Genomic DNA, 16,182 nt, shown 5'->3' with positions numbered 1-16,182 from the left:
AAATGTATAGAGACACTTGAGCTGCTATTCACCCAATTCTAGTTCCCATATAAACTAAATAAAATTATTTTAAATATATTCTAAAATATCATGATAATTGAAGACATTTATTTTTTAATTAATAAGAAAGGAGGAACCTATTTTTTCAATGTAAATTTATTTCAAATAGAAATATATTCATACATTGAAAAGGGAAAATGGAGTAAAATAAGGTACAATGATACCAACACATTGCAGATCAACCTCAATCACATAAAAACTAATAAAGGAATAAAACATACTTATCACATCTTCAGTATAATGGAGAGATCATATAGGATATGGTAAGGAAGTAAGGAAGGAAATGAACATTTATTGAGATAGGTGCCTATCTCTGAGCTGCACACATTCACATATATAATTGTGTGGTATGCTCACAACATCATGAACTTCTTGAAGGCAAGAACTGTCCTTTTTAAAATTGTATATGCCTAGTTCCCTTAAGCATTATTGCTCAGTCAATGTTGATTAAATCAATTATTACATAAATGAGTGAACTAATGAATAAATGAACATGCTTTGAACAGAAAAAGTCTTTGGAATACGGAAGCCCAAGTCATTCTTTAGAACAGGAAAGCTTTATTTTATTATTCCTAATTCTGTTTTTTTCAAACTACTCTGCTACCATTTTTTTTCCATCTGTACCTCTTGTTTTAAGATTATTGGATCTCATGTATATTCATGTCATCTATAATTTATTTCTCTTTTATATTTTCCACTGCATTCTTGAAGAAACTCCCTATTTCTTCATCTAATTTTAAATGCTGTGTGTTCAGCTCTAACCATTTTTTAAAATTCTGCTTCTCTATTGAGATTTGTTCATTTCCAAAAATCATATTTTGAGAGTTTTGTGGGATATTTTTTTAATATTTAAGAACTATCTCCTTTACAGTTTTACATTTTTAATTGCAGCATCCTTTTTATTAATGCTCAAATCTCATTGGAAATGCTAATGAGAACTTTAAAAATTCTCTTCCGCATGTATTGTGTTTCAATAGGAGCCATTTGCTCCCAATGATTTTCCTCAAAAAGGAAAAGCAAGTTTCTCTTAATTTTTTATGTTAACAAATGTAGATGCATCATGATGTCTCCGTTTATGCTGAGGACCAAAAGACTTCGCCTCCCCTGAGTTCCTTTCCCCTGCTAAAGGCCTGATCCCTCTGCTAGCTCTCTTCACTTCCAAAGCCTCTTAAAATATAAATCCCTTTACTGTTCTGAGAGAGTCAGCTCTGTCTTCATCTTGACCATGATTCTCTCTCAGAAAAAGAAGACCTTGGCAGTTTAGCCAAGCAGCAGCTCTCTGAAGCCTACCGCACCACCCCCCCCAAACCCTCTATCCACCCCATCACACACGGGGGGCTTCTGAGTAAGAACAAAAAGGTTCTGTTGCTAAAGCTAGTTTGACAAACACTCATCTAAGTCTTGAGATCTTTCTACAGAGAATGTCAGGTGGACAGTACTGGGGCTGGGCTAGTGCTGTGCAGAGGCAGGCGTTTTCCCATGGATTCTGGCTCACTTGCACTTGGATCTTGCTGATGCTGCTCTTGATCTGCAGAGATGTGCCTCTTGGTCAGTCAGGAGACCAAGTCCAAAGGCTGCAGAGCACCTGCACCTGCGCCCTTTCCCCAGGAGGCGAAAAGCTAGGGATTTTGCAACATAAATTCAAAACAAACAAACACAACACAACAAATCTCATGGAAATGAAGATGACAACAAATAAAAGAAGACACCGAGGGTGAGCCTTGTGGGACTCTGCATCTCTGAGCTGTCCTGGAATTGGCTTTCTCTCCACATTGCTGTTTCTGCCCCTGATGCTGGGGTAAACAAAGACTCTTCCTTCCATGTTCTTGATACCAACAGAGCTGTCGCTGACTGTGGCCTTACCATGGTCTACCACAGACACCCTCCTCCCCACCCAAAAATCCTACTGGCTATAGCAGAGAATATCTTTAAACCAAGGTTCTCTTTTAATCATGATTTACATTGTTTTCTTCCATGAAGTTCACCTTCATATACCTTCCCTGACCTACAAAATTGTTAACACTGTCTTAAGGTGAAATGGCTGTGAAATCAGTGTTTAATTGATAAATTTCTCTCTGTCCTCTTTCAAAAAAAAAAACCAAACAAAACCTAAAACAGGAATTAAGGACAGTCACATTATAAGGGTTGGTGTGAATTACCCCATTGGGCCAGGTAATACAAGCAGTAGTGATTTCTCATTTCCACTCTATAAAAGAATGGAGATAGTAGTATGAAGAGAGAAAAACTTTATTACTGAAATTGTAATTTATTTACTGAACTGCAGAAGGTTTTTTAACTAAAATAGATCAGAAAAGCTATGGGACATATCCAACATTTCATTCTGGACCATAGGAAGAACAGTCTACTTAAATTGAAATTAAAGGACAATGGAGAAAAAACAAAGCAGTTTACTTCCTGCTGTGTTCAGATCATTAAAAGTTAATATGTAAGTTGATTAATATGAGTAAGTTCTTAAAGAAGTTGTGACTTTTTTGTTGTTGTTCTTTCTTTCCTTTCCCTCCTCTTCTGTTCATTCTCTTCTCTTCTTTCTCCTCTTTTCCTTTCTTTTCCATACTGGATAGCCTTACTTCTTGCTGCTGATACAGATATCTTCAAAAGTGTGCCCTTGATGAAGCCCCCTCCCTTAGCATGCTCTGTGCTCCAAGTCAGAACTAGGAGGTAAAGCATTCAGCCTACTGCACAGTGTGATAGCTTTTTAACATCCCTTAAGACAAATGTTACCTGTTTTTCCCTCTCTCCAAGAGTCCCCCCCAAGATGTTCCAAGATAAAAAAAAAAAAAAAAAGGAAGGCCCTGTCCGAGCAAAAGTTTTATCTTCCAGCCCCCTTCTGTCCTAGCAGAAGTCTAGGGCAGAAACATCCTTCAAGTTACCTTGTCTCTAATACAGTCTTTTCTTTTAAGTCAATGGTTTTGATGTAACCCTGGGGGCATGGCACACAAGGATTTTTTTTTTTTTTTTTTTTTTAAGGATTTTTTGATGTTCTGTGAACTGATCAAAAGGTGCACAAGATCTGGGGGAGAGCAACTTCCACAAAGTTTTAGAGATATTAATTTCTATAACTGACTAAAGATTATTTGCTATAATAATGTATGCATCAACATTAGGCTTCAGTCTCAGTTTTGCCCAAAATCTGCTCTTAAGTTTTGAAATCAGCTTAGGCCTTTTTCCTGCCTGTCATTTTCACTTTTACTTTGTTATCTTATGTTTTGTTCATTATGTTTATTTTAAATTTTTATAGTCCATTGAAAGTTTTCTTCATGTTGGTCATTTCCTATTGATTTTTCAAGCTATTTATTTATTTTCCCATGTTATATGTAGAGTGGTTTCCCCATTCAATTTTTACCTTCTTTTTATTATGGAAAAAAAATAGTTCCTTCACAATATTCATTTTGAAAGAGGACACGTTCTTAATAGCTTCCAATGGTTTTTTCACTTTCTTTTGGGAGTAAAAGTGTGAGAAAATATTTCGAAGTAGTAATATATTTGTTTTATACTTCATCCCACATCCATAATTTACATAATTCTTACAACTGAACCCTCTGAGCCTTTTCATTATCACCACCAGCTGCCCACTAATAAACATCAGATATGCACTGGGGAAATAGAATCGAATTTGGGGACTACTGAGATAAAGAGATCAAGAGGCACACTGAAGAGTGAGTTTCTGCAACAACTAGATAAAGTGCAGACTCAAGAAGAGAAAAAATAGAGTCAATGGAAAATGGTCTGGAGGAAAAGGAGTAGCAACATAGTGGTCTGAAAACTTCTCCAAATTGGTTTTGAGACGAAAGGCCTGGAAACTACAGTGTCACATGAGGAGTGAGGAAAAGCCTGTGACTCCATACCCAGTCCAAGCAGATGTTCAGTAAATCCTTTTCTTGTGAATGAGTAAATGATGTTCAGTCAGAAGAGAAAATGTTGAGGACATTTTCAAAACTTCAAAAATTTAGAAGCTTGTTTTGTGAAAGAAGCAGACTTATTCAAAAGAATTAAAGGGTTACTTTAATTTAAATGAATTAAAGACAAGGAAATTATTAAGATGAGAAACTTTTTGTTTGTTTTCTTTTGGGAGAAGAATAGCTTTCTAAAAACACATTAAAGGATGCTCAACATCACTAATCACTAGAGAAATGCAAATCAAAACTACAATGAGGTATCAACTCACACCAGTCAGAATGGCCATCATCAAAAAATCTACAAACAATAAATGCTGGAGCTGGAGAAGGTGTGCAGGAAAGGGAACCCTCTTGCACTGTTGGTGGGAATGTAAATTGATACAGCCACTATGGAGAACAGTATGGAGGTTCCTTAAAAAACTAAAAATAGAACTACCATACAACCCAGCAATCCCACTCCTCAGCATATACCCTGAGAAAACCATAATTCAAAAAGAGTCATGTACCATAGTGTTCACTGCAGCACTATTTACAATAGCCAGGACATGGAAGCAACCTAAGTGTCCATCGACAGATGAATGGATAAAGAAGATGTGGCACATATATACAATGGAATATTACTCAGCCATAAAAAGAAACGAAATTGAGTTATTTGTAGTGAGGTGGATGGACATAGAGACTGTCATACAGAGTGAACTAAGTCAGAAAGAGAAAAATAAGTACCGTATGCTAACACATATATACGGAATCTAAAAAAAAAAAAAAAAAAAATGGTTCTGAAGAACCTAGTGGCAGGACAGGAATAAAGACGCAGACGTAGAGAATGGACTTGAGGACATGGGGAGGGGTAAGGGTAAACTGGGACGAAGTCAGAGAGTGGCATGGACTTATATATACTACCAGATGTAAAAAGACAACTAGTGGGAAGCAGCCGCATAGCACAGGGAGATCAGCTCGGTGCTTTGTGACCACCTAGAGGGGTGGGATAGGGAGGGTGGGAGGGAGACGCAAGAGGGAGGGGATATGGGGATACACGTATATGTATAGCTGATTCACTTTGTTATAAAGCAGAAACTAACACAGCGTTGTAAAGCAATTATACTCCAATAATGATGTTAAAAAATTAATTAATTAATTAATTAAAATAAGAGAACTCCAGTAACGGAAAACATTCATTCACCAAATATGCCTCTGATAATAAAGCTGATGGTCAAGGTCTGGGTTTTCAATGGCAACCAATATTTATCTTGAATACACGAAGATGGAGAAAGTAGGGAGCAAGGGCAACAGACACTGGACAACTAATTACACTGTAATTGAATTACAATTCAAATAATTGTTATGAAGAAGAACTACATAATTCTACGAAGATTTTAACTGTAGCACCTTACCTTGTTTTGGGAATTAAGGAAAGATTCCCTGGGGAAGTGACATCATGAAAAATTCTAAATAAGGGAAGGGTGGGGAGAGAATGGTAGGTCACCAGGCAGTGGAAAGAGTATATAAAGGCTCCAGACAGCAAGGAGAAGAGTCAGTGATGAGTGTGGCAAGAGAGGGGATTGAGATAGAGTGCATGGTGCCTGACATAGATTAAAGAAAGTATGTTTAGTGGTAGTATCAGGGAGCTGGGTATACCCTGACACAGTGACCTCATACCTGGAAAGCTTTCTTGCTGACTTCCAAAGAAGAATTCTCAGTCCATTAACCTGACTGAATGTGTGAGGTAGAGTGAACTCCTCACATTCCAAGACCCTGTATACCCTGTCACTCACACTACTTAACCCTTTTAGTGTGGACACTATTTAACCCCCAGAATAGTGTGAGACTCGGACCTCTTGAAGGATGATTCTTTTGTAACGGAAAATCATTGCAATTATATAATCTGCATAAAAATGAAGTTTTCCTTCTCTTTTCTTATAATTTATACACTATTTCTTTTTCTTTTCTAATTGCAATGTCTTGTAGTTTTAGTATTTCCTGTATGGTGTTAAATAATTGTGTTGCTATTGGATATTTTATATTTTTCCAGACTTTTAACATATTTAGTGTTTCTTCATTAAATATTATGCTGGCCTTGTCTTAAAACACATTTTTTTCAATTGCATTAACATGCAATTATTGAATTACAGGCCATTAAAAGTTACTGTATTTTAAAACAGAAATTCATGTTTAACTCTTAAAATTTTTTTCCCACTGTGATATATAACTTCTCTGAATTGTGACACACTTTTCTATTTCAAGAATAAAAAACTGTCTGATAGAGTTGAGGATGGTATAAACAATAATGTAGTGTGATGGATGCAGGCAGAGGCTGTGGCACTTTTATATCTGTGCATATCTCTTTTCTAGTGTTATTGCTATTTCATGTTTCATATTTCATGTCTCAAAATACATGCCAGAACTATTCAAACTCTTATAGAAGATATTCTAAATTTGATTCCTTAAGATTCCACATTATGGTAAGAATAGCCTAGAGCACAGATATAGACTTGTGCCTATCAGGCACACTAAAAACCATCCCACAGTTATGTCTAGCCCTACAAGTCATACCTCTTAAAGCTAATAGTTCTTATTTCTTCTCCAGCATTATCTCTGGCTCCCCTACTCCACCAAGATTCAAATTGTCCTAGTGATAATGTGTTTGACCATAAAGAAAGATAACGTTATCCAGTGTGAGTAAGTAGAGGAGAAAATAAGAAACATTCTCCGCTTAGTTTGTTCTGCCTTACTTGCTAGACCCATAGAGTCTCCTGACGTAGGGCATGTAATCAAAACCACAGGCTTGGAGCTCTAGTTGAAAAATCCTGCTATAAGATACATGTTTTTCTTCTCAGAGGAAAGTTAAATCCAGTGCCACTTGTTGTAGTGCCATTGTCTATATCACAGAGATGTGATAAATTGTCTTAGGCAGCCCTTTCTCCCAGTATATAACTCTCTCAGCTGGAAACCCTACCAATGTGGCATAATTTGAAAGAAGAGAGGGAGAGTTATAAATTATACACCATTATAATTAAATGTGAAATTGTCACTCATCAGGTGGCCGTACCATTCATAAAGACCTTCCCAGCTCATTGCACTGGACTTCTTAATCTAGTTCTTGGAGGTAGTTAATTTTCTCTGTAATTGAAAGAATATCCATTGTGAATGATTTCTAGGGGCAAGTGAACATGAAGATGATTTGCTCAACTGGTCAGTGGGTGTTGAACTATTTTCCTTTATTAATTTACAATGATTTCTTCATGTCCTCTGAATTTCTAACTTGATTCCAGAAAAGGTCATGCATTGAAAAAGGGGTGTTGTTGCTGGCTATAATCAGTCATCTTGCTGTCAGTTTTAAGGGAAAAAAAAGGCGGGCAGGTCAGGTGGACAAAGAGAAAAATTAACCTAACATAACCTGAGGTTTATGACACTGAAAAGCTAGTTAAGTAGGCTGTGGACTGTGCATTGTAGTAAAACACCTCTGTGAATTGTAAAGGAAAATAAAAGCTCTCCATGGAAATGCTGCAGCGGTGCCTAAAGCAAGCTATTTTATATTTTCTCCTGTGGGAAAATGACTATGATTAGGTTTCTAAGACACTTAACTCAGCACAAGAAACACTGTTTGATGATGCTTTCCAAGGCTATTGACAACAGTGCTGATTCTCAGTTAGAACTGGACTTCAATCATCTCAAAATTTCAGCAAATACTTCAATCACTCTAAGTTAAAGTTAAGTTTCCCAGTCCTTCAAATAATTAGCTGATTCTTAATATAATGACTCCTTATACTATTTTCTTAAATTTGCATAGCACCTCTCTAAGGAGCACAAAGTGGTTTCCAGACCATATCTCATTAATTTTTTCTAAAAGCACTGCCAGGGGAGAAGGCCAAGAGAAATTAGAAAAGAATTTTTCTATATAAGGGAAAAAAAAATCTTCCATCCATATGTATAGTCTCTGTACATGTGACCATAGCTCCTATTGTTAAGAAACCAGAGATTCCTCCAACGATAATCTTTAAGCTTGCTTTTTATTTGTAACTACAATTTCGAAGAAAAAATTTCCTTCTGATATATTCTTTAAATTGAAAAGAAATTGAAAGAAAGTAGCCTTGCTTATATCAAGTAAATTAAAGAACATGTGACAGAGTCTTGTAGGACTTATTCAAGCTGGTATAGGAGAGAACAAACTTCACAAAAGAAGTTGATCATGTTTATTGTGGGTCTGGGCATGGTGAAGTTCCTGGTGAGTTTTCATTGTTGCAAACACAAGTGAGGTTTCAGTTAGCTTATTAAGGGACATATGGAGCAACAGGACAGTTTCTGAAGTAGTTAGTTTGCAGATGCAGCATGATAGCGTGATGCTATAAAAGGCAATCTTTCCAAACACACTGAAAAGAAATGAGATGCAAGCAGGAGTTTTCAATTTTTTAAATGCCAAGATTTGTTTATGAGGAAGAGATGGAGGCTTGAGGACAAACTCTTGATGGCCTGCCATGCGCTTCTCATCATTTCTGTAAACAATACAATAGAAGGACTTTTGAATCTGTCTTGGAAATAAGTTCCAAGAGCCATCAAAATGCCAGAAATGTTGTGGGATATCTGCTGCTTTCAATACAAGTATAGACCAACACCGAGGCTGAGTCATCCAGCACTTTCTGGGAGGAATAGCCAGTCCTCAGCAGAAGTACTGGGAATAATTCTGGATTCCAGGAATACACTGAGTTTGGAGGATCATGGAGTGGAAAGCAACAGAAAAAGATAAACAAGAACAAGTTCGGGACTTCCCTGGTGGCGCAGTGGTTGAGAATCCCCCTGCCAATGCAGGGGACAGGTGTTTGATCCCTGGTATGGGAGGATCCCACCTGCCGCGGAGCAACTAAGCCCGTGTGCCACAACTACTGAGTCTGCACGCCACAACTACTGAAGCCCGTGTGCTGCAACTACTGAGCCCATGCACTGCAACTACTGAAGCCCGCAAACTCTAGGGCCCGCCTGCTGCAACTACTGAGACCGCGTGCTGCATCTACTGAAGCCCGCGTGCCTAGAGCCTGTGCTGTGCAACAAGAGAAGCCACCGCAATGAGAAGCCTGTGCACCGCGATGAAGAGTAGCCCCCTCACCTCAACTAGAGAAAGCCCGCGCACAGCAACGAAGACCCAACGCAGCCAAAAAAAAAAAAAAAAAAAAAAGAACAAGGTCAATGAGACCCACAGAATGAGAGCCTTTTGAAATTCCTTTGGTTATTGATTAGACAGGACTCAGGCAGTGTTAACAAGCTACTGAAATAAGCAGAAAACAGGCAGGCTGAGGCTGCAGCAGCAAAGTTCTCTTACAGGGAGTCTCCACTGTTCTTCCTCCTGGCAGTACCAGGAAGGCAAGGACTAAGGCTTCAGTCGACCTGGAAGAGCGGAATGGTAGACCTGTCCTCAAGAAGGTGAACCGTTCTTGTCTAGGGTAATCAGTCTAGGAGAACCGCTGGGAGTAGCTGCCACACCTAGAGCCTGGCAGTGACAGCCACCGTGGCACGGAGAGAGGCAGCGGGAAGGGCAGCATCTGGGGCAAGTGGTTTCAACAGGGAGAGCCATTCTTCATTGAAAAGACAGCTGACAAATCCATCCCCAAGAGAAGCACTGGTCTTCCTACCCTGGGACAGATGCCCAGCAGTAGGACTGGCACCCAGCTCAGCAGCTCCACCAAAAGCAGACAGAAACCATGCAGAAAACAAATCTCCTCTGTCCGGATCATGCACGGGCCAGTGCCCTCCAGGAAGCGCAAATTAAAACAATCACTCAAATGTCACAGATCTGGAAAGAGAATAGAACTGAAAATTAGAAGACCTTTCTAAAAAAGCTCCAAGCTTTTCATAGGTATAATTTTCTGTATCTTCAGCATCCTATGAAATGGATCAAAGGAGGTTTTACCACCATTTTAGGTGAAGAGAGCATCCTGGAGAAATGAATCAAACTGTTCAAGTCATTCAATTCCCTTCTAGAAATACAGTCTCTTGGTATTTGAGAAGCAGGGGAATTCATGCTTTCTTTTTTATACAGACCTTCAATCTCACTTATTTAAAAGATCAAATGATACCATGAGTTATAACATTGGCTCCATGCTTACCCATATTTTTTAAGCATCTTAAACATCCCTGTAAACAGGTTAGTAGTTCCTATTCCTACATCACTATAACGTGTAAATTATTATAAAATTTTAAATTCATATATTGAAATGAACATAGAATAAATTATATTCACATTTATTTTAGACTTCTAATTAACATGGCTGTGATTGAATTAATCTTAGCCTTATCCCTTTAACCTCAGATATTCCTTAACTAATCTCCTTGTACCCACTATGGGCTATGCTGTACTCTGGGCTACAAAGATGAATGAGAGCAAGTTGGCCTCTTTAGGAATTTATTATCTAGTGAGGGAGAAAAAGAGATTAAAACAAAGTACTGTAAAGTGCTAAAGGACACCTAGATTCGTGTTGTAGAGACCAATTTCATTCTGAATGTTTATACAAGTTTCAGCACTGGTACATTATAGCCTATAAAGTATTTTTTTAATTATACTTTATACTCACAACAACTGCTAGAGAAATTCCATATGAAAAGTAAAATGAAGCTCAGAGATTTTAAATGAATAACTAATATATATGATGAGTAAGAAGCAGATACAGGGCACAGACCTTAGATTTCTGGCTTCAGAGCCTCTGCCCTTTTCTTTATTATGACATTTGAACCTAATGTTGAAGGAGGGATGCACAGGATTGAAGGGAATGATAGTAGAGAGAATGTGGGATCAAAGCTCTGTAGAATGGAGAAAGAAGAAAAACAATCTTAATTTCCTTCTCTCTGTAAAGGGGACAAGAGATCCTAACAGGAGAGTAGTTATGAAGATGTGGTAATTTTGGGGGGCAGTGCGGAGACCTCATACACGGGGGTGTTAACTGTTGCTAAAGAGTAGGAGATATAAGGCTGGGGGTAGGTCTGGAAAGCTAGATTGTTAAATAATGACTCCCTGATCAGTACTGTGACTTAATCTAACTGAATATCTTTGTTAATTCCCTGTGCCTGAAAAGCCTCTGATTTTCACATAATTCCTCTTTTGAAATCCACGGTACTTTATCTGTACTTCTCTTAGTAAATCAATCATATTCCACCTTTTATTATAGTTAAGTCCAACTTCTCACCTTACTCTAATAGTGAGGTTAACAAGAGCACTTTAATCATCTTTACCAGTCTAAACAACTAATACAATGTTTAAAACTGGAAAATGCTCATTTTCATTTTTTTTGTATTAAGGTTTGTATGAAACATGAAATGTTAAGACTTTCTAGACTCATATTTATAGCCCTAGTGCCAATTTGCAGTACTCAGAATATATATTTGAATGAACGTGCAATACCTATTTGTTGATGGATTAGTGTGTTTGAAGTCCTGAAAGTTAAATTTGACAGGAAATACCTTATTTTGCATCCTGATGTATGATATATATTTGGAGGGTTTGGGCATAATTTACTTCAAAAACAGGTAATTTGTGTAAAGCATATTTCCAATGAATGACCCCGTACAGTTAATGTATGTATAAGCAGTTTTTTTGAGTTGGCTGAACTCATTAGGGTGCAGTCAAGAAATAGCGGAATTTTTTTCTCTCCCTCTTACCAATATCTTCAATATGATTTATTAGATTTTTCCTTGCTTCAGACACAACTTGTTTGATTCCATAGATTTTAGTGCTTCTCACCACTTAGAAGAGTCTTTGAACAGTTTCATTTTCAGGTTGTTCAGAAGTTCAGTCTAATCTAAATAAAAATTTTAATCTCACAACCAAATTAAAAATTTTTCCTGCCCTTCACATCTTAAATGAGTAGTGGTTCAATGGCCAGCATTGTAGAAGGAGGTATTTGGTCTGTATTTCACTCTCCATCTTCACTCCATCTTTCTTCTTAGGGTCAGATAAAGGGGAGGAGAGATTAGAGGTTCAACGTTATGGCCTTGTTTACTAAGCTGGTGAGTATTTCTTGATTATAAAACACTGCCTGTCATGGAAGGTGCTCTAGCAGGTTCTTCACAACCTAGAGGAAGCCTAGAGGATGGGAGCTCCCTGTCGCAGGGGATGCAGTCTTGTTACTTCCCAGGGCTTCCCCATAGCTGCTGACTCTCTGCCCAGTTCCCCCCACCCAGGGGGAGAGCTCTTGTGTGGAGTCTTTCAGGTGACTCACAACTGTTCACCTCTTCAGCCTCTCTCCTCGCTCTCATGCGCCCTGCCCAACCAAATGGTGAAAGCGTACGTAAAAAACTCCTCTCTTCGTTTCCCTCTTTCCTCATGCTTTCCTTACTGACTGCCTCAATCCACCCCTTATCACATGTCAAATTCTTTCAATAACTTTTTTACTTAGATTTCTGTTAACAGCATAGTACAGACCTAAAATTTTCTGCAGGTTAGCAAGCATTAAATCTAGGTATGTGATGCCACTCTTCTCTTTTTGTATGTCTCTCCCCATCCAAGAGATTCTCTTGCCAACCAAATTGTCTTGGTGGAAAACATACTCCGACCAACTCCTGTTAAAGAACGCTTCTCTCCAAAAAGCCCCTTAACATCCTCTTTTATGAGGTAGCAACAGACAGTGCTTACTATACTGCCATGATATGTCTAGAACCCCACTTTAAAATATGCATACATTTATACCCCATTTTCTCAGCTTTGTGGCTTAACTTAGAGACAATGAAGGATGTAATAAATGATGGACCAAGAAGTTAAAGCCATCTGTTATGATAGATTATTGAGGACAAAAAGATTGCTTGTTTACTCTATATCTTATTGTTAGTGAATTCACTTGTACACATGTACAAAGAGAAAGGATTAATAACAGGTGAAAGAGAGATTATAGCCTTCCCTGGAATAGCATGAAATATCATGGATTATGACGTTTTGATTATGAGTATTCCAGTCTTCTCAGGGTTTGGAGCATTGATGACAGTTGACTTGAAACCAGACCATGACCTCAGAGAGGCTGACATGGATATGAATAGACACATTCCCCAGTATCATTAAGAAGTGGAACTCCTCTGTCCCCTTCCCTCTAATATTGTCAAAACACTATATTTGACATAACACTGTTATCTTGATAGAATATATACCGAGGTGGACATTTCATTCCATGTGAAATCACCTTTTTTTTCAATTGGAAAAAGATGGATGGTTAGAAATACTAACTATAAAATGCCAAATTTCAAAATTTACAAAGTAGAAGGCTGTTCAAAATGATACTATATATTTTAACTAAAAAATGTCTTGATTTTTTCCCTATGGATATTCTTAGAAAATAATATCTTTTTAAAGTGTAATTTTAATGACTTTCCTCATTCTATTGTATGAAACTATTACAATTTGTTTAAGAAATCCTAAATTGTTGGACATCTACATTGTCTTTTAATTGTATATTATTATAAAAGCTGCTTTATAAACATCTTCATAAAATTTTCACAAACCATAATTCTTGTCATGAATTTTAGAAATGAAATATAGAATATGTGTACATGCTATAAGGGTTTTGAAACATATCACCCACTTACACTTTAGAAATGAATCAATTTATAACTAATTGTAAGTGTAAGAGAGTAACATTTCCTCATACTTCTTCCATTTAATCTTTTTAAATCTCTAAGACATGAAAAATGGTACTGTATGCGTTTGATTCTTTTATGGTGAAGTATGATTTTCGTATGCTTACCGTTTGTATTTAAAAGTAAGTTTATATACTTTGCCCATCGCAATATTCATGTTTTTCTTTATATTACTATATAAAATGGTATTATTTTATTTCTCATAAACATTGCAGTTTTTGACATCTGATATTTGCTTTTGTTATGCTTTAATATACCAAATTTTATGTAGCAAATTATATTAAGTTTTAACTTCATGATTTCTACCTGTGCTAAATTTCAATAGTTTATGTAAGGGGGAAGTAAATAAGGATATTTTATTACAGTAGATGGAAAAGAAAGAGCAGCATGTTGAATAACATGTAAGTATATAATATTTGAGAACAGAAATTCAAAGGATTAGAATTATCCTCCTCACCCCCTTCAAGCTTTCAATATCTTCTTTATTGAAATCTCATTTAGGAGAAGGCTCAGATGTTACATTTTTTAAAAATTTAAACAATAACCTAACTGTTATGAATGGGGTTATAATTTCTCCTAGGTTAGCTATATTAAATAAATAATTTAATTATGTTCTGTTTTATTTGGAAGTAAAAGAAGAGTTATTCCCTGGATTGTTTATTTTATACTATAAATAGAGATCATTTTCAAGGGATAAGATCATGAGATATTTTATTTTCTTCTTTATAAATTCATGAACGTTTTAATTTTTGTCTTTAAATGAGCATATATGCTCCCCTAATCAGAAAAAATAACATCTATTAATTTTGAATCAAAAAGAAATAGGTTTGTGCTCTTAAAAACTGAGATGTGCCAACAAAATTTCATTACCAAGAAAAAATGACAATGTTGTATAAAATATTTCTTCTCAAATTTAATGTGCACAGGAATCACCCAGGAAATTGCTAAAATACAGACTCTCATGAAATATATTTGAGGTGAGCCCTGAGATTCTGTATTTCTAACAAGTTTCCAAGCGATGCTACAGATCTGAAGACCACAACTTATATAACAAGCATATAGAGATAATTATTAATTTTGGCAGCAGGCAGAGTTAGATCTGTTTCTGTTGAAATTTTATTTTGTGTGAGAATTTTGTTTGGCTTTGTTTATTGTTTTTTTTCTTTTTTTTTTTTTTTTTGCTTTTTAAAACTTCATTTCAACATAACTATACTTACAGAAATATACTCATATTGGTTATTAGAAAGCAATTTAACTTATCCTACACAATTTAGACCAAAAAAATCTGCCAAACTCTATGACAATTAAATGGGATAGTGACTATAAAATCCTTAGCTGAATGCCTGGCAGTGCGAAGAATCAGGTAGCCTGTGATGTTAAAATTAACTTGTACTGTCAAACAACAAGAAAAAGTTTATTCTTCAACTATAATTAGGCAGAAGAGCCAAAGGACTAGTTTAAAGGAGATGATATAATCATTCACTAATTTGCCAAACATGTTTTTGAAAAAAAAAAAGCTAATAAAAACTTCTACAAAATTAAAGGACAAAATTAAGATATTGATATTGATATTTTTAACTTCCCTTTCTTTTAGGATTCCACTGATTTGGTGCTGAGAAGTTTTGAAAGAGTAATGTTCTTTATGTAGTAAAATTCCGTTCTCTTTTGGAAGCCCCAAGAGTAGCAGCAATAGCAAAATATGAAGTAAAAGAAAATTTCAACTACAGTACACAGTTTTGGTGACTTTTTTTCTTGAGATGGAGTGAGGAGAAATGCAAGAACAAGTCAGAGGCCTTATGATGAGCCCCACTGATCTTGAGAGATTGTCAACAGTTTTTGAAACAGAATATATTCCCTTGTACTTGGCAAAACTTCAAATGAGCAGCTAAATGTTGAGATGGATATCTGAACTGAACCTCTGAACTTTTAAAGGTTCACCTGTTATCCCTGAATGTATAATCAGATCATCTCTTTCTCTCTCTGCCTTCCCTCTGGCAAAATTTCCAGGATTAATTCCTGCCATTTTCTCATCTTTCAGCATTTTCCCTACTGTAGGCAAGGCAGCTACAGTCCAATCAAGAGCTCATTTCCACTGAGAGTTCAGGGACACATGACACCCTACCTTATATACTGAAAATCAAAATAGACTACCCATCACCAACCTGCTAGAAATAAAACAATCCTGCTATTCTTGCTGCGAAAATTAACATTTCTAAAGGGTTGAGATTGGCGGGCAAAGCTTCTTGGCCAGCTCTTAACATATTATTATCTTTTCCCTGTAGAGTTGTCAGGTATAGCACAGAACTGACTCAGACTACCTTCTGCTAATGACTCTCTGATTTTCCTTCCCTAATAAATGGGAAATAAGGTTAGGGAAAAAGAGGTTTTCAGGTTTTTGCTATTTGTGTGTGTGTGTGTGTGTGTGTGTGTGTGTGTGTGTGTGTGTATGTTTATCAGAATCTCAAAATATGTATTAATTCAGCAATTCCATCTTTGAATAAACTGCTAAAGTCTTCATAAGCTCAAAGTCTGCTGGCTTCCTCTTAGATATTGGTCTTCATGGATAGTTTCATTGAGAAAGTGCATGCAAGCCTCCTTC

The 16,182-nt window shown here is 36.6% G+C and overlaps 1 long non-coding RNA gene across 1 annotated transcript in view; it reads left to right on the top strand.

The window, feature by feature from the left end:
- Positions 1-16,182, top strand: part of LOC309660829 — a 1,143,314-nt gene that overhangs the window by 214,864 nt on the left and 912,268 nt on the right. The gene's annotated exons all lie outside the window — the stretch shown is intronic.

The sequence above is a fragment of the Balaenoptera physalus genome (genome assembly GCF_965194825.1).
Source record: "Balaenoptera physalus genome assembly, chromosome: 5".
NCBI classification, from domain to species: domain Eukaryota; kingdom Metazoa; phylum Chordata; class Mammalia; order Artiodactyla; family Balaenopteridae; genus Balaenoptera; species Balaenoptera physalus.
The sequence above is the reverse complement of the archived record's forward strand: the minus strand, read 5'-3'. Positions and strand labels throughout refer to the sequence as shown.